The following is a 22,910-nucleotide window of genomic DNA, read 5'->3' as shown; positions in this document are numbered from 1 at the left end:
TCTGGCCATTAAAAGAGAACGTCACCTGACGCCAACCATCGACGACATCATCGGGGAACTCGCAGGGTCCAAGTGGTTCTCCAAAATGGACCTGAGGTCAGGATACCATCAAATCCCGCTCCACCCAGACTCACGTCCAATCACGACTTTCTTCACACACGCTGGCCTGTGGAGATACACGAGGCTCAACTTCGGCATCTCAAGCGCCGCCGAGGTGTTTCAAAATATCATCCACAACGTCCTCCAAGGCCTCGACGGCGTACTGAACGTGAGCGACGATATCCTAGTGCATGCCCCGACTCTGGAAGAACACATCAGGCGCCTCCAAGCAGTATTCAACCGCCTACAAGAGAAAGGACTAACTCTCCACAAAGACAAGTGCGAGTTTCTGCGCAAAGATATAAGCTTTTTCGGATACAGATTCTCCGAGCAAGGAGTAGGCCCAGACCCTGAAAAGGTGAGAGACATTCACAACGTACCAGCACCCACCTCTATAACAGCCGTCCGCAGTTTTTTAGGCATGGTGACATACTGTGGGCGCTTCATAAAAGATCTGTCAGGCTTGACCGGACCACTTCGGAGCCTCACGAAGTCAAATGCCACCTGGGTGTGGGGCCCGGAGCAACAAGAGTCTTTCATGAACACAAAAGCAGCCCTGTCAGCTGACACAACACTGGCATACTTCAACCCACAAAACGAGTCCCAACTGCTAGTTGATGCCAGTCCCACTGGCCTGGGAGCCGTCCTGTTGCAACGACAACTCTGCGGAGAGTGGGCACCCGTGGCGTACGCCAGCCGCACCTTCACGCCTACCGAACAACGCTATTCCCAAATTGAGCGGGAGGCCATCGCTATTCTGTGGGGGTGCCGCCATTTTCACATTTATCTCTACGGACATCCTTTCTCTGTAATTACCGATCATAAGCCCCTCATACCGCTATTCCAAGGCTCCTCCTCTCACCCACCCCCGAGGATCGAGAAATGGGTGCTGCAGCTGCAGTTCCATTTCACAGTGGAATACCGCCCCGGCACGCGCAATCCTGCAGACTATCTGTCAAGACACGCCCGTCCTGTCACCGACGCGGAGTGGCCGAAGCAGCAGCCACAGAAGAGTACGTCCGACTAATTGTCGAACGGTCAAGGCCGCGTCCCATGTCTCTGGAAGAAGTATCATGGGCCACTAAGGACGATGACTGCCTCCAAATCGCAATTCATGCCATAGAATCCGGAGATTGGAAGGCGCTCCAGAGCCCCGCATCCTTTCGCACCTCGGACGCCAAAGCCATCCTGAAAGCCCTGTACCTCGTCAGGCATGAACTGTCAGTCTCAACCGAAGGCTGCCTCCTGAGAGGCCCCCGCCTGGTGCTACCCAGCAGCCTAACCCATCAAGCGGCCTTACTTGCACACGGATCACCCCAAGGGATCGTCAAATCCAAAAACAGGCTCCGGAGCAAAGTGTGGTTCCCTGGACTCGACAGGGCAGTGGAAGAGGTGATCCATAGGTGCCCAGTGTGTCTTGCAACAAGCCTTCCAAACCCTCCGGCGCCAGTGGTAACTGAAGAAGGCCCCACTTCCCCGTGGGTGCGAGTGAGCGCGGCCTTTGGCAGTCTCCCGGGAGGCAAGTACATGCTCGTCGTGGTGGACGATTTCTCTCGCTACCCGGAAGTCGAGATTGTGTCATCAACAGCAGCCTCCGAAGTAATACCAAAATTCGAAAAGATAATTGCCACCCACGGGCTCATGAAGGAAGTCCGCACTGACAACGGACCCCGTTTAATGGCAGCGAATTCACGGAGTATCTTCAAAAGCAGAGCATCAAGCACAGGCGGATAACGCCACGGTGGCCGTAGGCCAACGGAGAGGTCGAGAGACTAATGAGGACTTTGAACAAAACGATACAGATTGCAGTTGCCGACGGCCAGTGCCTGGAGTTGGCCATCTACCAATTCCTCCGAGAGTACCGCCTGACCCCGCATTGCACCACAGGAGTCTCCCCAAGCCGACTCTCCTTCAATCGAGTCATGGCCGACACTATCCCGCACCACCCCGCGTGGGAACTTGCTCCAAACCCCAGAAACCGGTCCATGGAGCAGCGCACCAAAACCAACCAAGAAGCATCCCGAAGGAGAAGAGCGACCAACAGCACCATACAAGTTGGAGACTCAGTTCTGGTGAAAGACCGCCACCCCGGAGGAAAGTTCCGTCTGCCCTTTGAACTAGTCCCATGGACTGTGACGGCAATAAACGGGACCATGGTCACAGCCGTCAGGACGGAGAATCGGTCACAAGGAATGTCTCGTTCTTCAAGCAAGTACCCGAGGGAAGTGCAGACCTCGACCCGGATGAGTGGCACCCCACACCTCAACAACGACCATCAGGACCGGGGCAAACAGACTCTGCAACAGGCCAACCAAACAGCGCGACCCCGAGTGTTCACGTGACGGAGAAACCAGTGGAAGAGCCAGACGTCAACGAGAATGGAAGGACAGAAGAGTCACCCACAGCCACGGGGGAAGGCCGAAGCCAAACAAGATACAGCCTACGTCCGTGTCCTAAGCCTTCCCAGAGGTATCGTGACATTGTGGCACAATGCTGGCGTTGAACCAATCGAGATGGCTGACCCCGCCGAGAATAAAGTAAGACTGTTCCGTTTTGATATTCGAAATGTTGTGAGTTATACCTGTTGAGCAGAGACTGAACAAGAGACAGTTGGTGAACTTTGGTCGCGAGCACCAACCACTACTTGCAACAGCAAGTTTGCCAGCCAGATAGACTATGAAGCATCTGTGTATCTGTTTTCCTGTTTTTCCCATTTTTATCCCTAGGTAAAGGAGGAATGTAGTGTTGCTGCCAGTGGGGTGTACCACTGCAGCACACACCCCCTCCCACTGTTTCTAATTGTGTTCGCCCTCAAGCGTGAAGGGGCTATGGTAGAGCCCGGACGTAAGCGTGGACACGCTACATTGTTAATAAAGAGCCCAGGGCCCTGGGCGTGGTCAGTTAGTTACTAGCCACCAACAGTAAAGCACGTGTCTTGTGTCCCTACATTATAGGCCTAGGCCAAGACACCACAGCACCCTTGCTCAATGATGCAGTTGCTTAAGTTCATGACGGGGACTGCAGCTTTTTAATTGTCTGTGGAGCTTCAGTTCAATAGCGTATGTGCTTCCCTGAGAAATGTCATACATTTAGCTCAAAATTGTACATTAGCACTGCTTAGACAAGTTGTACCCGCTTTTTTGCATTGACTGATGCCCAAGTGCTTGAATATTGGTTTTGGCCAGGAGCACCTGACACTCATAAGGGTGGGACAAAGGCAAATGATGTGTAGTAATCAATGTTCCCTCTAATTTCTTTCCTCTGTGTGCGGTAGTGGACGGATTCTGTTCGCTGCAACCATGGCTATGTGCGCCAGGAAGCAAACCGCGCGTGTCTGCGGCGCCAAATGGCACTCAAAACATTTACTTTAAAAAGTGAAAAGATGGTGCATTTTCACACATACAGAGCTGCAATAAGGGTCTTAAGGGCAGTTTGCAAATTTATTGTATTGCCTGTATTTTCATTGTTGTGTCTCTGACTGCTGTTGTCTGTCTTCCCCGCTGCCTGTACGTGGTCCATGCCCCTTTTTCTTCCCTCTGTTCCCCTCGCTGTCCCCGTGCTCTCTGCCCGGTCTTTCCTTCTGTACCCCTCGCTGCCCGTGTCTCTGCCCAGTTTTCCCTTCTGTTCCCATTGTTGCCCCGTGCCTCTCTGCCCGTTCTGCCTTCTGTTCTGAGCTGCCCCTATATTTCTGTATTCTGTATTTTGCCTCTGTGCCATTAGTTTTTTGGGCCCGTCTGCCCTCTGTGCTACTCGTTTTTGTGCACCTTTTGCCTTCTGTTCCACTTGTTTTTCCCTCGTTTTTTGTGCCTTTTTGCCCTCTGTTCCACTAGTTTTTTGTGCCTTTCTGCCCTCTGTTCCACTCATTTTTCCCTTGTTTTTTGTGCCCTTCTGTCCTCTGTTCCACTAGTTTTTTGTGCCTTTTTGCCTCTGTGCCACTAGTTTTTCCCTCGTTTTTTGTGCCTTTCTGCCCCACTCGTTTTTCACTCATTTTTTGTGCCCTTCTGCCCTCTGTTCCACTTGTTTTTTGTGCCTTTCTGCCCTCTGCTCCACTCATTTTCCCCTCGTTTTTTTGGGCCCTTCTGCCCTCTGAAACACTCGTTTTTTGTGCCTTTCTGCCCTCTGTGCCACTCGTTTTTCCCTCGTTTTTTGTGCCTTTCTGCCCTCTGTTCCACTTGTTTTCCCTCTTTTTTTGTGCCCTTCTGCCTTCAGTTCCACTCATTTTTCTGCCTTTCTGCCCTCTGTTCCACTCGTTTTTCCTCGTTTTTTGTGACCTTCTGCCCTCTGTTCCACTTGTTTTTGTGCCTTTCTGTCCCGTGTTCCACTCGTTTTTCCCTCGTTTTTTGTGCCTTTTTGCCCTCTGTTCCACTAGTTTTTTGTGCCTTTCTGCCCTCTGTTCCACTCATTTTTCCCTTGTTTTTTGTGCCCTTCTGTCCTCTGTTCCACTAGTTTTTTGTGCCTTTTTGCCTCTGTGCCACTATTTTTCCCCTCGTTTTTTGTGCCTTTCTGCCCCACTTGTTTTTCACTCATTTTTTGTGCCCTTCTGCCCTCTGTTCCACTTGTTTTTTGTGCCTTTCTGCCCTCTGCTCCACTCATTTTCCCCTCGTTTTTTTGGGCCCTTCTGCCCTCTGAAACACTCGTTTTTTGTGCCTTTCTGCCCTCTGTGCTACTTGTTTTTGTGCACCTTTTGCCTTCTGTTCCACTTGTTTTTCCCTCGTTTTTTGTGCCTTTTTGCCCTCTGTTCCACTAGTTTTTTGTGCCTTTCTGCCCTCTGTTCCACTCATTTTTCCCTTGTTTTTTGTGCCCTTCTGTCCTCTGTTCCACTAGTTTTTTGTGCCTTTTTGCCTCTGTGCCACTAGTTTTTCCCTCGTTTTTTGTGCCTTTCTGCCCCACTCGTTTTTCACTCATTTTTTGTGCCCTTCTGCCCTCTGTTCCACTTGTTTTTTGTGCCTTTCTGCCCTCTGCTCCACTCATTTTCCCCTCGTTTTTTTGGGCCCTTCTGCCCTCTGAAACACTCGTTTTTTGTGCCTTTCTGCCCTCTGTGCTACTCGTTTTTGTGCACCTTTTGCCTTCTGTTCCACTTGTTTTTCCCTCGTTTTTTGTGCCTTTTTGCCCTCTGTTCCACTAGTTTTTTGTGCCTTTCTGCCCTCTGTTCCACTCATTTTTCCCTTGTTTTTTGTGCCCTTCTGTCCTCTGTTCCACTAGTTTTTTGTGCCTTTTTGCCTCTGTGCCACTAGTTTTTCCCTCGTTTTTTGTGCCTTTCTGCCCCACTCGTTTTTCACTCATTTTTTGTGCCCTTCTGCCCTCTGTTCCACTTGTTTTTTGTGCCTTTCTGCCCTCTGCTCCACTCATTTTCCCCTCGTTTTTTTGGGCCCTTCTGCCCTCTGAAACACTCGTTTTTTGTGCCTTTCTGCCCTCTGTGCCACTCGTTTTTCCCTCGTTTTTTGTGCCTTTCTGCCCTCTGTCCACTTGTTTTCCCTCTTTTTTTGTGCCCTTCTGCCTTCAGTTCCACTCATTTTTCTGCCTTTCTGCCCTCTGTTCCACTCGTTTTTCCTCGTTTTTTGTGACCTTCTGCCCTCTGTTCCACTTGTTTTTGTGCCTTTCTGTCCCGTGTTCCACTCGTTTTTCCCTCGTATTTTGTGCCTTTCTGCCCTCTGTTCCACTTTGTTTTCCCCTCGTTTTTTGTGCCGTTCTGCCCTCTGTTCCACTCGTTTTTTGTTCCTTTCTGTCCTCTGTTCCACTCGTTTTTTGTGCCCTTCTGCCCTCTGTTCCACTCGTTTTTTGTGCCTTTCTGCCCTCTGCTCCACTCATTTTCCCCTCCTTTTTTTGGGCCCTTCTGCCCTCTGAAACACTCGTTTTTTGTGCCTTTATGCCCTCTGTGCCACTCGTTTTTCCCTCGTTTTTTGTGCCTTTCTGCCCTCTGTTCCACTCGTTTTCCCTCTTTTTTTGTGCCCTTCTGCCTTCAGTTCCACAAATTTTTCTGCCTTTCTGCCCTCTGTTCCACTCGTTTTTCCACGTTTTTTGTGACCTTCTGCCCTCTGTTCCACTTGTTTTTGTGCCTTTCTGTCCCGTGTTCCACTCGTTTTTCCCTCGTATTTTGTGCCTTTCTGCCCTCTGTTCCACTTTATTTTCCCCTCGTTTTTTGTGCCGTTCTGCCCTCTGTTCCACTCGTTTTTTGTTCCTTTCTGTCCTCTGTTCCACTCGTTTTTTGTGCCCTTCTGCCCTCTGTGCCACTCATTTTTTGTGCCTTTCTGTCCTCTGTTCCACTAGTTTTTCCCTTGTTTTTTGTGCCCTCTGTTCCACTTGTTTTTCTATGCCTCTCTGCCCTCTGTGCCACTCGTTTTTTTCCTTGTTTTTGTGCCTCTTTTGCCTTCTGTTCTGCTTGTTTCCCTAGCCGCTGTGGCCTTTTGCTTAAGTATTGCTGTTAATCAGAACCCCTTCACGGGCTCCAATTAACAGCAATACTTAAACAAAAGGCCACAGTCTTCCCCGCGCTTTACTAACAAAAGGGTAGAGACAGTTTCCAAACACAGCGTGTGCTAAGGTACGCGCTGTGTTTGGAAACTGACTACGCTTTTGTTAGTAAAGTGCGGGGCAGACTGTGGCCTTTTGTTTAAGTATTGCTGTTAATCGGATCCTGTGAAGGGGCTCTGATTAACAGCAATACTTAAACAAAAGGCCATTGTCTGCCCAGTGCACCCACACAGCCTGAAGCCCCACAAGCCCTACCAGCCCCCGCCTCCTTACCTGCACTCCTCACGTGCCTCATGTTCGCGCCACTCCCTTCTTTAAAGTGGCCGGCGGCGTGACTCTCTCTAGCGACGTCCTGTGCGCGCGCTCCACGCGAGGTGGTGCACGCTGACGTCAGGGGAGGTGCACGCGTGCCCTAGAGAGAACGGTGGTAGTAATGAGTGTTTTCTAAAATCGCTGTCAACAGTTTTAAATGCCCAAACTTGCACGCTTAAAGGGTAATTAATCCTAACTGCAGCCTCCTAAGATCCCTTTGAGTGACGGTTTCTTGGGGCTGGATAGGTATGAAGCTTTCCCTGGATGCAATATGTTAGACCTGGCACTTCTTGGCGTGATAACCCCAGACTTCTTGCCTCTGCCTCCTCTATTTTTGATGCTGTAATGGATTGCGTCTTACTGGCTTAGATGCGTTGGGCACTTTGCCACTGCTGATCAGTGTCAAAGTGCAAGGGCTCCCTTTATAAAGTGTTATGGTAATTGGTTGTCCATAATTGGTATATTTGCCTTACTAGTAAAGTCTCTAGTAAAGTGCACTATATGTGCCAGGGCTGGTAATGCAAATGCTACTCATGGGCCTGCAGCACTAATTGTGCCACCGCTACAAGTATCCCTAAAGAGAGAACTCAGGCCTGCCACTGCGGTTTGCCAACTGCCATGTTGTTCTGACAAGTGCACCCACTTGCCAGGCCTTACCCTTACCTTTCCATGCATATCAGACACCCCTATGGTAGGTTCAAGGTACCCACTGCGCAGGGTGCAGTGTCTGTGAAAGGTAGGAAATGTACTGAGGTGTGTATCATGTCCTGACAGTGAAAAACTCTCAATTTTGTTTTTCATTGTTGCAATGCCATCTTGCCCATAGGACAGAATGGGGAAGGCTGTGTAATTGTAATATGTTTCCAGCCTATCTTCCCATAGGCTTAAGATGGATGGAGAGGTGAAGTTTAGTGTGTCTGAACTCACAATTTAATAACACATCTTGTTGTGAAGGTGGTTTTTGCATTGTGTGTTAAGAAACCATGCTTTTAGAAGTGGCTGGGCACTTTCTTCCAACACTTCTGTGTGTCTCTGCCTGGTTGTGGATTGACTGTCTGGATTTGAATGTGATACGATCTGGGAAATGTCTTGTCCCAGGGGAGGAGGTGAGAGAGCAACAGGCTGCTGCCATAAAAGAATGGCTCCACCTCCTGCTTAGTGATTGAGGAACCAGACCCCCACTAATAAAAGGAAGAAGGTGTCACTGGCAGGGAGACACTCAGAACTGGTTTGGTCAGGGGTCACTGTACCCCTGAACACAAAAACTTTAAAGACATTTAGGGCTATAACTATCAGAGTTGAACCCCCTGAGCGTTGGAATGATCAAGACTGAAGAGGATTGAAACTACTTTGTGGTCAAGAGGAACCTCCGCCAAGGAAAAACAGCTGAAGAGAAGGATTGACCCTTGCTGTGTGTTCTGGGGCTGGCCTGCAGTTTGCTGATTCAACTAAGGAGAGGCTAAGGGACTTTGCTGTGTGCTGTGTCCCCCTTCTTGAAAGGACCTTGCTGTGTGCTGTGTCCCGAAGTAACTTGTCCCCAAGTCCCGGGGAGAGCTGGCTCCCTGTTTTGGAAACTCAGGAACATCAAAGTTTCCAAGTGTGTCTCAGCGGTGCTTTGTCGTGTGCTTTTTGCAGCCTGAGACCTTCGTAAGCAGTGCCCAGGGACTGTGAGCCCAAAATCCAATCGAGTCTCAGCTAAGCTTTGTGCGTGTGCAGGCCTGAGACTGCTGTTGGGATCTGTGGTGCTGGTTGGAAAGTGCCCCGTGACTGTAGTGCCCCCCCAGCATGAATCATAATCTACGGTGCTGTGAAGTTGTTTGTGGCCCGAAACAACATCTTAATTGAGGGTGCAGATCAAGATCGCCACCGCCGGCCCGAGTCACAACGTGCTGAAGGATTTAAAGTTAAGGAAGTCGTGAAGTAATCGTGATCGTTGTTTGCAAGAGGAATCGGCCCAAGATCGTCAGCAACAGAGAAGACAGCGCCATAATCTGTCTGGCCACAGCGTCGCCTTGCATCGGAGCTGCGTCGTCATCGGGAGCGCCCAGCAGGACGTCCTACGAGCTGGGAAAGAGAGAAAGCAAGGCAGCGCATCCCCCACGTAAGGCTTGTACTCCCGTCGGGAGCCCCAAGCGTGTGTGGCCAGGGGAGGCGCAGGAGGAGTCCAGGAGTGTGTTTTACTTGCAATAAGGAGTGCGTTATACTTGCATTAAGGAGTGCGATATATGTGCATTACGAACTGCCTGATTACGTGCATTGAGGATTGCATTATTCTTGCATTACGAACTGCCTGATTAAGTGCATTGAGGATTGCATTATTCTTGCATTACGAACTACATTATTCTGATGATACAAACTGCATTACGAACTGCATAGCATTGCATTAGCACTGCATTTGAACGGTATACATTTAAAATATTGAGTTAAAAATATAGAATTGCATTAATATCGAATTAAAAATATAGAGTGGACACAATATCGAATGGACAGAATATAGACAACAAAAATATGGAATAGAATAGCACTAATATCGAATTCAAAATATCGAATGGACAGAATATAGACCACAGAAATATTGAATGGACAGAATATAGACAACAAAAATATCGAATTTGAGGTAAGTAAGTTAATATCGATTTTTTAATAATATCCAATTTTTTAAAGTGTTTTTTATGTTAGTATATGTGTGAAAAATGTATATTTCTTTTATAATTTATTTTAATTAATTAATTTTATGGTATTTAATTTTTGCGTGATAAAATTCTGTAGCGGGTTGTGTGTTTATAGGGGAATAGAGTGGGAAGTAATTTAATTATAATTAATTGAATATGTTAATTTATTTATTGGTATTTTCAATTAGTTGTTAATTAATTTTTAATTGGTAATTAGTTAAATATAATTGGTAATGAATTGTTATTAATTGATTAATTGTTAATTATGTTAATGTTATTAATTTTTATGTGTAGCGGTTTTTGGGTTTATAGGGGAATAGGGTGGGAAGTAATTTAATTATAATTAATTAAATATTTTAATTTATTTATTGGTATTTAATTTAAATTAATTGTTAATTACATTTTTAATTGGTAATTAATTAAAATATAATAAGTCATTAATTTTCATTAATTGATTAATTGATAATTATGTTAATTGTATTCATTTATTTTCTGTAGCGAGTTGTGGGTTTATAGGGGAATAGGGTGGGAAGTAATTTAATTCTAATCAATAAAATGTTTTAATTTATTTATTGGCATTTATCTTGAATTAATTGCTAATTCATTTTTAATTGGTAATAATTAAAATATAATTGGTAATTAATTGTAATTAATTGATTAATTTATAATTATGTTAATTCTATTAATTTATTTTCTGTTGTGGGTTGTGGGTTTATAGGGGAAAAGGGTGGGAAATAATTTAATTGTAATTGAATACATTTTTACATTTATTTATTGTTTTTTTAATTAAATTTTTCATTATTTTTTAATTGTTAAGTGGTAAATAATTTGTATTAATAGGTAATTATTTTTAATTATTTTTTATTTGTATTTTTAATTGATTAATTATATTATATTAAATTGTTAATTACTTTAATTAATTTGTAATTGGTATTAATATTTTATTTATTTTTATTCATATGTGAAGTATTTACTTTCCCTACTGTTCCACTCTCTGGAGTGGGAATAGTAATTTTTACCTTCCCGCTATCCTAACGCTTTCCCTTCTGTTGCACTCACTGGAGTCGGAATAGTAATTTTTATCCCTACGCTGTCCAATGCTTTCCCTACTGTTGAACTCACTTGAGTGGGAATAGTAATTTTTACCTTCCCGCTATCCAACGCTTTCCCTACTGTTGCACTCACTGGAGTGGGAATAGTAATTTTTACCCCTACGCTATCCAACGCTTTCCCTACTGTTGCACTCACTGGAGTGGGAATAGTAATTTTTACCCCAACGCTATCCAAGGCTTTCCCTACTGTTGCACTCACTGGAGTGGGAATAGTAATTTTTACCCCTACGCTATCCAACGCTTTCCCTACTGTTGCACTCACTGGAGTGGGAATAGTAATTTTTACCCCAACACTATACAACGCTTTCCCTGCTGTTGCGCTCACTGGAGTGGGAATAGTAATTTTTACCCCTACGCTATCCAACGCTTTCCCTACTGTTGCACTCACTGGAGTGGGAATAGTAAATTTTACTCCTACGCTATCCAACAGTTTCCCTACTGTTGCACTCTCTGGAGTGGGAATAGTAATTTTTACTCCTAAGCTATCCAACGCTTTCCCTACTGTTGCACTCTCTGGAGTGGGAATAGTAATGTTAACCCTCCCGCTATCCAACGCTTTCCCTACTGTTGCACTCACTGGAGTGGAAATAGTAAATTTTATGCCTCTGCTATCCAACGCTTTCCCTACCGTTTTACTCTCTGGAGTGGGAGTAGTAATTTTTACCCTCCCGCTATCCAACGCTTTCCCTACAGTTGCTCTCACTGGAGTGGGAATAGTAATTTTTACCCTTACGCTATCCAACGCTTTCCCTACTGTAGCACTCTCTGGAGGGGGAATAGTAATTTTTACCCTCCCGCTATCCAACGCTTTCCCTGTTGTTGCAGTCACTGGAGTGGGAATAGTAAATTTTACGCCTACACTATCCAACGCTTTCCCTACTGTTGTTCTTTCTGCAGTGGGAATAGTAATTTTTACCCTCCCGCTATCCAACGCTTTCCCTACTGTTGCACTCTCTGGAGTCGGAATAGTAATTTTTACCCCTACGCTAACCAACGCTTTCCCTACTGTTGTACTCACTGGAGCGGGAATAGTAATTTTTACTCCTACGCTATCCAACGCTTTCCCTACTGTTGCACTCTCTGTATTGGGAATCGTAATTTTTACCCTCCTGCTATCCAACGCTTTCCCTACTGTTGCACTCTCTGTATTGGGAATCGTAATTTTTTACCCTCCTGCTATCCAACGCTTTCCCTACTGTTGCACTCACTGGAGTGGGAATAGTAATTTTTATCGCTACGCTATCAAACGCTTTCTCTACTGTTGCACTCACTGGAGTGGTAATGGTAAATTTAACCCTCCCGCTATCCTACAGTAAAAATATTGTATATTTTTTATTAATATTATGTTCATATATATATATATGTATTATAAAATTAAATTATATTTTTTTTAACTTACAATATTATTTATTAATTTTAAGGTTATTTAAGTATTTTAAGTATGTTTAAGTTAATTATATTTATTATTTCATTAATTTTCAATTACTTTTAAGACATTTAAAAACATTCGATATTTTGACTAACTATATTTTTTACAACGATATTTTTGATTCGATATTTCTGTACTTACCTGTTTGGAGATAGGGATTCATTATTTTTGCATTCTATATTTTTTACTCGATATTTTGGTAAGTCTATATTTGTAATAATCATATGGGGGAGAAGGAAGCTCTGATCCAATTCAGTATCCTTAAGTATATATCAAATAATCACAGGGAAAGGATCACTTGTCCTGCATAACCAGGGTATGCAGGAAAAACGTGGAGTGTCTCAAGATAAAAGACCCTCATGCATGTGATGGTATGATCGTAGTAGCGGTATATGTTGGTTCTCAGCTCTTCATTCACGTGTGTGCATAATCATTGGGTCAGTATGGTATAAGCAGCCTCCACCCGGAGGATCTTACCCATGGTTAAAAACAGTAGTGATCAAGTGACGTGGACAGTGCTCAAGTAGGAATTAAAATACCCCAACAGATGACCATGGAAACTATCATATTTAACACAGATTGGCTACATAGAATACTGTTTTGGAAGCGGTATATTGATGATATCATTCTAATTTGGGAAGGAGACATGGAAAGCCTACAGGAATTCCACTCATGGATCAATACCAGAGACGAATGTCTTAAATTCACCTACAACGCCGATAAACAGAGCCTTGATTTTTTGGACATTACTATCTTTGCCGAAAACAATACCCTGCAAATCAGGACATTTTTTAAACCAACCGCAAAGAATAGTTTACTTTCATTTAATAGTTTCCATCCGCGCCCATTGAGGGAGAATCTTCCATACAGTCAGTTTTTAAGACTACGGAGAAACTGTAGTAAGACTGAAGAATATAAAACACAGACTGATGATCTATATGAAAAACTGAAAGAGAGCAATTATCCAAAGAAGGTCATCAACAAGTGCAAAAAGCGAGCTCGAAATCAAAACAGAAGTGGTCTCTTAGAAACAACAGAAAAACCTCCACAAGACGACCAAACAACATGTGTAACTACCTACGGTCCCGTAACAAACAGTGTGAAAAAGATTGTTAACAAAAACTGGAAGATTCTGACACCTGCGTCTTTAAATTGGCCAAAACCAAGGTTTGCGAACAAGAGGAGTCCTAACCTAAAAGATATACTTGTACATACGAGGCCATCCAAAAAACCTAAGGAGAGAATCAGTCTATGGGGCAATCCACCAGTCACCGGGCATTTTCCATGTGGTTCATGTTCAGTTTGTAATTTAACTCGATCCACGAAAGAGATACAACTGCTACCAAATTTTAAATGGACATTAAAGAACCACAGAATTGTAACACCAGTCATGTGGTGTACATGATAACGTGTCCTTGCAACATGCGATACATCGGCATGACATGCAGGAAGGTTAAACAAAGAATAGGAGAACATCGGAGCAATATAAAATGTAAAAAGAGCACCACAAAAATGTCCAGTCATTCCCTTGAAGCAGCACACACGACTGAAGAACTACAATGGGTGGTTTTAGAGACACTCGAGATAAAAGATCATAATGCTGAAAAGATCCTGTTCGAAAAAGAACAGAGATGGGTCCACAGATTACATACAGATCAGGTGGACCTGAATTATAATATCCCTTGGCTGAGCCTTAATACGTGATCCAATAGCCCCCTCAACACTAGTTCTAATACTAAGAAAATTGAAGACCACATGCCACAGTAAAGACCCAAAACAGTGCTCCTTTAATTGCCCAAAGCGCCATTTTGCATAACACAACATGGATAATCTAACTGTATAGGTACCAACTTTCACAATTTGAAATGGATGGTGCAATTTGACTATTAGTTAGAGAGCAACACTTTTGCTCTTATTAGAATTTAATGAATCATATTTGGGCCCGATAGTTTTCTGAAAACACTTTTGACATCTGAAAACAGACCCGCGTAACTTTCACATAGTCCTTCTATTTGGGTAATGGATTGCATACGATGTAAATTCAACCCGGGAAAACTTCTTGACTTCCGGGTTTCTTTGGAGGCAGTGTCAGCACAAGTCGTGCGGGAGGACTAAGGCCGCAGGTAGAGATCACCTCTTCCAGCGGTCGACAAAAACTGTGAGTATTTACCCCCCTCTTTTGTAATTTAGTAGGCATCCTCGCCCTCCTATGTCACCCGTTGAAGAGTATAAGCGTCAGGCTGAAGGTACGTTATTACGTATTTACACAATGTCCCTGTATATCGCGCAGTCTCAGTAAGAACTAGTACGATGTTTATAAAATCTGTGGCTCCACTATGTTTGAATTAGCATCAAATGAATATTACAGAAGTCGCTTGAGAAATGGGTTTCTTTGTGCTCCATAGTTTTCTAATGTAACGAGTTACTCCTTCGAATTCTAATTAGTGTAATGGACACAGAATACGTAGTATGATAAAAAGAGAACATGAAACACGATATTCGCCCCCTTTAATGCGAGCAATGATTCTTTCTTTATTGAAACTAGCACGTACCATTTTGTTGTTAACTATTGTTGATACCTAAGAGTCCAAGTTGACAGTATATGCTATCTAATAGACAACTGTTTATACGATAGAATGGAGATGTCTGAATGAGTTGAAACTACCAATTACCGTGAGGTTAACAAGTATCGCTATTTTTCATTTTTAATCTTCAAATTATAATGTTCTTTTAATTGTAAATCATGTTTTGACCCAAAATGGCCATTACGCCAATGCCAAAGGATTGTGTAATTTTTTGTGTCCACAAATGCCCCTCCCTCCCCCCCTTAATGTCCACACACTGTTGATTTTGTCTTACAGGTACAATGAGACCTTTAGAAAACCACAGAGAACAGGTTACATCACTTTCTTCTCTTATATCCTTATAATTAGACAGTATCAATTAGAAGACACCATTTCACGCACTACGGTCCTGAAGAAAGCCCGATAGGCCTATCTAGGCAGAAAAAAAGGGCTGAAACATGTCGACCACTTTTAAATTACCCGAATACGTGCATTTGAATTCATAACAATTTCACTTAACGCACGTTTCATTGGACGGGCTATCCGAATCCAGACTGAATAAACATAAAATCTGGCTGTCCGGATATTTTAATTTCTTTTTTGCACTATCACATCACTTATCACTACTTCTTTTAACCATGGGTAAGAACCTCCGGGTGGAGGCTGCATAACCAATCAACCCAATGATTATGCACACACGTGTATGAAGAGCGGAGAAACAAGATATACTGCTACCTCGATCTTTCCAACACGTGCATGAGGGTTTTTTATTTGGGACACACGAATCGCTAAGACCTGCATACCCTGGTTATGCAGGACCAGTGATCCTTCTCTTTTGATTACTAGTATTCCTTACAGGGCCACTCTTGTACTAAGCCATAGACATTAATGCAAAATGTGTCAATCATTTTGTAGTGTGGTAGACAATTGCTCAGATAAAGAAGAAAATGTAATGGATGAATTTCATCAGTTATTGTTTGAGGAACTTGAGGTGCAGACCTTTATTTACACTCAAGGTGATGTGACGCTCATTGTATTACATTGGGAGTCCCTAGCCACCTGTGCAGTTCTTCCACATCTCTGCCTTTTTTGTTTGTTCCTACAAGTTCCCTTGTGCCCTGAGATAGAGTAGCTCTTCCATTGGTGTCTGCACAGACACTGGTTTGCGGCAGGCACTGTAGTTTTTTGGGGAACCAGCAGCTATCCTTAAGGATGAGGTCTACTGGCTTACCTGTGTAAATTTAGTGCCATGGCTTCAATAGATAACAATCATATTTCAGCAAGATTTGTTTTTGTGAATTTTTGAAAATCTAACTATAATTGTGCGTGCAAAAACTGACCAGGGTGAAGTTTAAATTTAGTCTGCTTTATCTGCTAACAATTCTGTTTCTGGAATTTGTGAAAATGTGAAACGTGCAAAAGAGTTTCATATTTTGAAATGTATTGATTGGTTCAAGAGTTCAGTAGATAGTTTGGTGTTTGATTCCTTAAAAAATCATTACAATATAATAAGAACAAACACAGCGACTGAAACACAACTTTAAGTGGGGAAATGTTGGCCGCAAAACATAATGTAGCATGTAGAGCTACACAAGAAGTCCTGGCAAAAATATGCTAAATTTAAGAACAAACCAAACTAAAAATGTAAAACGAAAACATATTTTTGCAAACCAATATGCAGAACATGATGACTAGCTGAGGTACAAATATATCAAGTGGCAAATTCAATGTCATAACATCAGTGGAAAATTAAAAAAAACTATTGAACCTATTCGCATTGGTATTCTTGCATGCGTAGATCTCGTCACATGGCACCTGGGTGTAAATCTCCTAATGGATGGAATTCACTATTTCATTGTATAGATTTACACCTAGCTGTAGACTTAAGGTTCTCCACTTCCTCAAATGAGTGGCGGGCTAAATTTATATAACTGAATTTATAACCGAAAAGTTATTATTAGTAACTTTCCACATGACAGTGTTACCCCTATATAAAGTAAGGGGAATTTTATGAACATTCATTTTAAACTAAATCAAAGATTATTTGCTTTTTAATTATAGAATATTACATGCATTTCCATAACTTGTATTCACCTAGGACTACCACAGTACAAAGGACAACACATTCCCACTAAAACGTAATACACATTTCCTTTTTCAGTTTATTCTTTTTTAAACTACATTTCCAATTCCTCTCTCTCACACCTTACAGTATTGCTTAACATGTTCCAATTTTGGAAGGAAGTTATATATTAATTATTTGAGATTTGTTTTAAATTTCCATTTGCAACATTGTTTATTAAAATGTCAGTATGTTCAATGTCAATTTCAATCCATTTTTTTTAACTTTAAATCATATTTAATGAAAAAAAAAATGTAAATAAAGTTTCTTTTTAAATGTTTTTAAATTAATATGTATGTTTCGCGATGTCCTGTGTATGTTACAATACAATTGGTTGCTCATGTATAGTTCTTGATTTATCCCAATAGTGGACTGTAGTCCATTTGAGACATTTTTGTCAGTATTTCTACTGAAGTAGATTTAAATGGGTATTTTGAGAACTGCAATTGATGTATGTGATATTGTTGGACATGACATTCTTAGCGTGGTTCAAAGTTTTGCTGTCTAGCCTCTTGTTTTTGCTGACTCCATTTGTTCTGACCTTAGGACTCTGCACACTTTACCACTACTAACCAGTGCTAAACTTTTTGTGCTCTCTCCTTTAAACATAGTAACATTGGCTTATATCCATTTGGCATATTTAATTTGCTTCCAAGTCCTGAGTTAAGTGGTACTGCAAGTACCCAAGGCCGATAAATTAAATGCTACTAGTGGGCCTGCAGCAGTCATAGTGCCACCCACTGATGTAGCCCTTCAAACATGTCTCAGGCTTGCCATTGCAGCCTGTGTATGCAGTTTTAAACAGCCATTTCGACCTGGCAAGATAAACCTCTTGCCAGGCCCAAACCCTCCTTGTTAATACATGTAAGCTACCCCTAGTGTTCTCCCTAAACAGTCCAGAGGGCAGAGTGCAATGTATTTTAAAATTTGGACATGTGCTTTTAAGTTTTACATGGCCGGTAGCGAATAACTCCTAAATTATTTTTTTCATTACTGAGAGGACAACCACTCCCATAGGAATACATTGGGTTATCTTATTACACTTAATAAGTAATAACTTTCAATTGGGAACAGGTAGCATTATCAAGTTTGGTGTCTTAAGATTTGTGATCTAAAGCCCTCTTTGATGTTAAAGTCTGACTTTAAGTCACAATTTGGGTATGCCCAGGCATGGGTCCCGGGCTCACTGTGCTACTAGAACCAAGCTATACCCGGCTGAAGAGCCCATAACAAGGGTGAAACTGGTCCTGTGTTGCTTGTGTTCTGGTTCAGGGAAGATCTTGCATGGTAGTTCGGACTGGACTGTTCCCGGAGGAGTAGGGTCAAGACTGATTTGCATATGCGTGGGTCAAAACTGAGGTGGCATGATGGTCAAAAAATGACGGATTAGGATGCTACCTGAGTTAATGTCAGTGGTTGAGATTAATTCAAGCATTCCATACATCACCTTGTTGTTTGTTCATTTAATGCCCTAGAGGCGTTGGGTATGCCTAAATGTGGGTCGCAGGCTAACTGTGCCACTCGATCTAAGATACACCTAGTTGAAGAGACGATAACAAGGGCAAAACAGGTCCTGGGGAGCTTGTGTTCAGGTTCACAGAGGAACAGGCCTGGCAGTTCACGCTGGATTTTTTCCCACCAGGAGCAGTGTCAAAATGTATTTGCATATGGCTGTGTCCAAACTGAGGTGGCATTGTGGATGAAAAAAGATTGATTGGGATTTGGCCTGAGTGATTGATAATGGTTGAGATTAATTCAAGCATTCTATCCATCACCTTGTTGTTTTTTGAATTTAGCACCCTAAGAGCACTGGGTACACCCAGCCAAGGGGCCCTGGCTCACTGTGTTCCTGGAACCAAGGTATACCCAGCTGAAGAGCCCATAACAAGTGCAAAACCAGTTGCTTTTTTTCTGGTTCAAAGAGGACCGGCCTGGCAGTTCGGCTGAACTATTCCCATGAGGAGCAGGGTTAAGACATATTTTCATATGGCTGGGTCCAAACTGAGGTGGCATGGTGGATGAGAAATGATGGGATTGGGATGTGGCTTAAGGAACTGCCAGTGGTTGAGATACATTCAATAATTCCATCCTTCACCCTGTTGTTTTTTACACTATTAGAAAGCAGACCTTTTCTTGTCCTAACCATTTGATGCCTGCAGCCTGTTTACTGGGTCACATGGGAGGATCACAAAGGCTCTGCCTGAGCACACTCACAAAGGGTTTGACACTAGTCTGTTGTGACCCCAAGCAATCTGGGCAAAGGGCAAGGAGATAGGAGATTCCAAGTACCTCTACGAATTGAAACCTCCAGAAGCTTCTCCTACTTCAAAGTGGGCACCAGGTATAAATATTGGACCCTCAGACCCAACTCTTTAGTACACATGTGGATCTGTGTGTGGAAGGACTGCAGTGCTGTCTTGCTGCAAGAAGGACTACCACTCTGCTGTCTTGCTGTCCAGCTGCCCAGCCTCCTTCCTACTTTAGAGAGGAGGGCTGGACCTGCATCTTGAGCCCAGGACTACCAGAGTAACTCCTAGGGCTAGTTGGTGACCAGAGCCTCAGGAACAGAAGGCACCAACCACCTTGATCCAAGGACCTGGACACTGTCTGCTGTGAGTTTGCCCTCCCAAGTGGTATCACCCCAGTGCTCGACACTTGGAAGTGGGCCTGAAGTTCTCTGCCGCCCAGCTATGCTCTCAGCAGAACCGATGCAGCACGATGCATCACATCCCAAAACTCTGCATGGGAACCACAGCATGACACATTGCCTCATAGAACTCCACAAAGAGCCACTGCTTGACGCATCCACGAAGCAGGTCTTTGTATCACAGGACCTTCGTCAATGGCATCCTAATCAATTGAGAACTCCTCATCGCAAGTCATACACTTCTTCAGACCAGCTGGTGCGCAACACATCATTTGACGAAGGACTACGAACTGTAAGGCCCACGTCTATGGCATCTACAACAATGATGCAGAAGCTCAGATCACAGCTTCCTGGAACCGCTGCTGTACAATGCATCTCCCAACCAGGACCTTGCATTGACTCAACTTCAAAATGCGTCCTCAACGCAGGATCTTGCAACAGTCCCAACCAGGAATTAAGGAACTCTTATTCAGCAGGCCTAACTTGGTTCCTGTATCTGACAGATGCTCTTTATGATGGGCTTGAACTTGTGACTTTGTCATGGTCTGACATGACCACAGTTGGTGATTTGTGCTTTTAGGCACTATCTTCACTTAAATATTTAAAATTGTATATCTTGAGTTCTACTGATTGGATTTTTTTCATGTTTAGTGTCACATAATATATTACTGTTTGACTTGGCCCTTTTGTGCAAGGTCATCCCAGAATGTTTTGCCTTCCTCCTGTATTTGTTCTGACCTGTTGTTGGTGGTTTTATGACTCTGAGCACTTCACCCCTGCTGATCAGTGCTAAACTGCATATGCTCTCCCTGTAAATTGTTGTTATGGATTAGTGATTCCATGATTGGCATATTTGATTTACTAGTCAGAACCTAGTGCAGTGCATTAGGTGTGCCCATGCCTGTAAATTAAATGCTGCTAGTGGGCTGCACCACTGATTGTGCCACCCACAGAAGCAGCCTGTAAAATATAATCCTGGCCTGCCATTGCAGAGCCTATGTGCAGTCTGGGACTGCCATGTCGACCTGGCAAGTTCACGCACTGGCCAGTCCTTAAACCTTCCCTTTTCTACATATTAGTCACCCCTAAGGCCGGCCAAAGGTGCCCTGGTGGGCAGGGTGCAGTGTATGTGAAAGGTAGTACATGCCTTGGTTTGTGTGGCATGTCCTGATAGTGAATTACTATACATTTCATTTTTCACTATAGCAAGGCTACCTGTTCCCATAGGACAGAATCAGGAGTTTGTTTATAACATCTTATAAACATAAGTGGCCCTAGGAACAAAGTAGGAAGATAAAGTTTAGTATGCATGAACACAGAATGTTAAAATACATATGTTAATGAGGGTGATTTTTACATTCTGTGTTTGAAAATACCACTTTTATAAAGTATCAGGGACCCAAAGACATAATTTCTTCTGTCTCTCTCCATCTGGAACTGTTGTTTCAGCTGCCAAAGAAGGAAATTGCAACACCGATGCCGGCAAGCCATGCCGTAACCTGTACCGAAGTTGTGTGCTCTGCTTGTGAAGAGCATGATGCACCACCCTGACTTGCACCCTAGGCCAGATGCCTGCTGGCACTGTGCCACATCGAATCCGAAGCCATCATTGAGGCCACTGCCGGCCCCGGAGCAGAGGATGCCACTCGTGACGTTCACGATTCAACATCACAACTCGCACAGCAGCCCGACTTCACCGACACCGTTGCTTCATCAAAGTGGAGCCAATGCTCAAGGTGGGTGACTCCTGAATTCATCGACCTCGCACATTCCTAAGGAAGCGAGGCCTCGCCGCCATCGTGACGTCACCTCCCCTATACAGTAAGGAACCAATGTCTCACCTTCCCTGCACCGCAGTAAGGAACCAAGGCTTTACCTTCCCTGAGGTCGTAAGGAACAAATTGCGCCCGGCGCCAATGAAGCATCACCTCCCCGACGCTGTACACCGTCTTTGCTTTCATCAATTTCAAGGTACTGTTTTTTGTGGGTCCGCTTGCCTCCGGGCCCGACGCCACGCACCTCACAGTTGGTGCTTCACTTTGGGATTTTTATCTGTCACAACGTTGTAATAACTCCAGGTGGAGATATTTGTTGCTAGAAACTTTAATTGAGTGAATAACCTACTTTTGAGGATATCTTGATAACTGTATTGTGGAATTTTGTTGTTTGGTCTTGTTTTGGTTTAGATAAAGATTACTTATTTTTCTAAACTGGTGGGGTGTCCATTTGTAGTGTTTTCACTGTATTACTGTATGTGTTCACAAATGCTTTACACACTGCCTCTGCGATAAGCCTGTCTGCTCGCGCCAAACTAACAAGGGGCTGAGCAGGGGTTATTTTAGGAGTGTATCCCCCTTAACCTGACTAGAAGCAAGGGTCCCTACCTCTACCATTTCTAACAATTACATTTTACTCTATTTTTCTAAATGGGTGTGGGACTTTTCTTGCTTTGTGCTATCACTTTATTACTTTTTGTGTTATGCATAAATACTTTACACATTGCATCTAAATTAAGCCTGACTGCTGTTGTGCCAAGCTAAGAGCGGGTTAAGCACAGGTTTGCTTGTGTTTCACCCTGACATAGATTGTAGTTCCTGCTTGGGTAGGGTTTCAAGTAGGGTAGCAGGATTATTCCCTATTTTTCAACTCCTCCTCCTTGTGCCTCCAACATTTGTTACTAAAGCCTATACGACTGTATTCAGCGATCTATGAACAGAAAAGCTAGCTGAGACAGAGGTCTCTGGTCGGAGGTTTGTGAACTACATTTGGAGAACATTTATGAGTACTACTTAAATTAGTACTACTTTATGTACTCCGAAATAGCTTATTTTGACTAAGGCAATATAGATTAAACGAGAATTTGTTATTAGAAAGTAAACTTTAAATTTGGTCTCTGGCATTAATTACACTGTAGCACTTTACTGATCATAATAATTGTTATTGTTTATTTTATTCTGATACTTCAGACCCATCATGCATTTGGGACAAAGTAGGACCAAATTACAGTGAATTTGCAGCTTCGCATTTGTATGGATAATGTTTAAATTGTATGAGTAATTTCTCTGCTTGTACTTCTTGATTCACGTAGTAACCTGTGTGAAGCTGGTGCATAATGTTGCCAGCCTGATATGGTTCTTAGGGTATGTAAGCTATAGTCTGCTTGCCTAATATGTCAATATTAATGGGCTTCCACAAGTCCTGTGGATGAGGGGCTGGAGCCTGCTCACAACAACATATGGACGAGGCAGCAAATATCTTTGCACAACCGTGAAGAGTATGCGAGAGAATTGTGAATTATTTAATTTCTGGTCCTGGAATAGGGTTAGAAATTAAATCCGGCATATGTTCATCAGTGCATAAGAAAGCCTTAAAGGCAGTCAGGGAAAATCTTTGTTCCTCGTCTACATAGCTCACCTCCCTCCTGCCGGAGTCCAAAGCCAGGTGAGAACTCGCATAAAACGAGGGTATGTCTAAGTCCCGCC

This window comes from Lissotriton vulgaris, chromosome 4_1 (genome assembly GCF_964263255.1).
Source record: "Lissotriton vulgaris chromosome 4_1, aLisVul1.2, whole genome shotgun sequence".
In the NCBI taxonomy this organism is placed as follows: Eukaryota; Metazoa; Chordata; class Amphibia; order Caudata; family Salamandridae; genus Lissotriton; species Lissotriton vulgaris.
The sequence above is the reverse complement of the archived record's forward strand: the minus strand, read 5'-3'. Positions refer to the sequence as shown.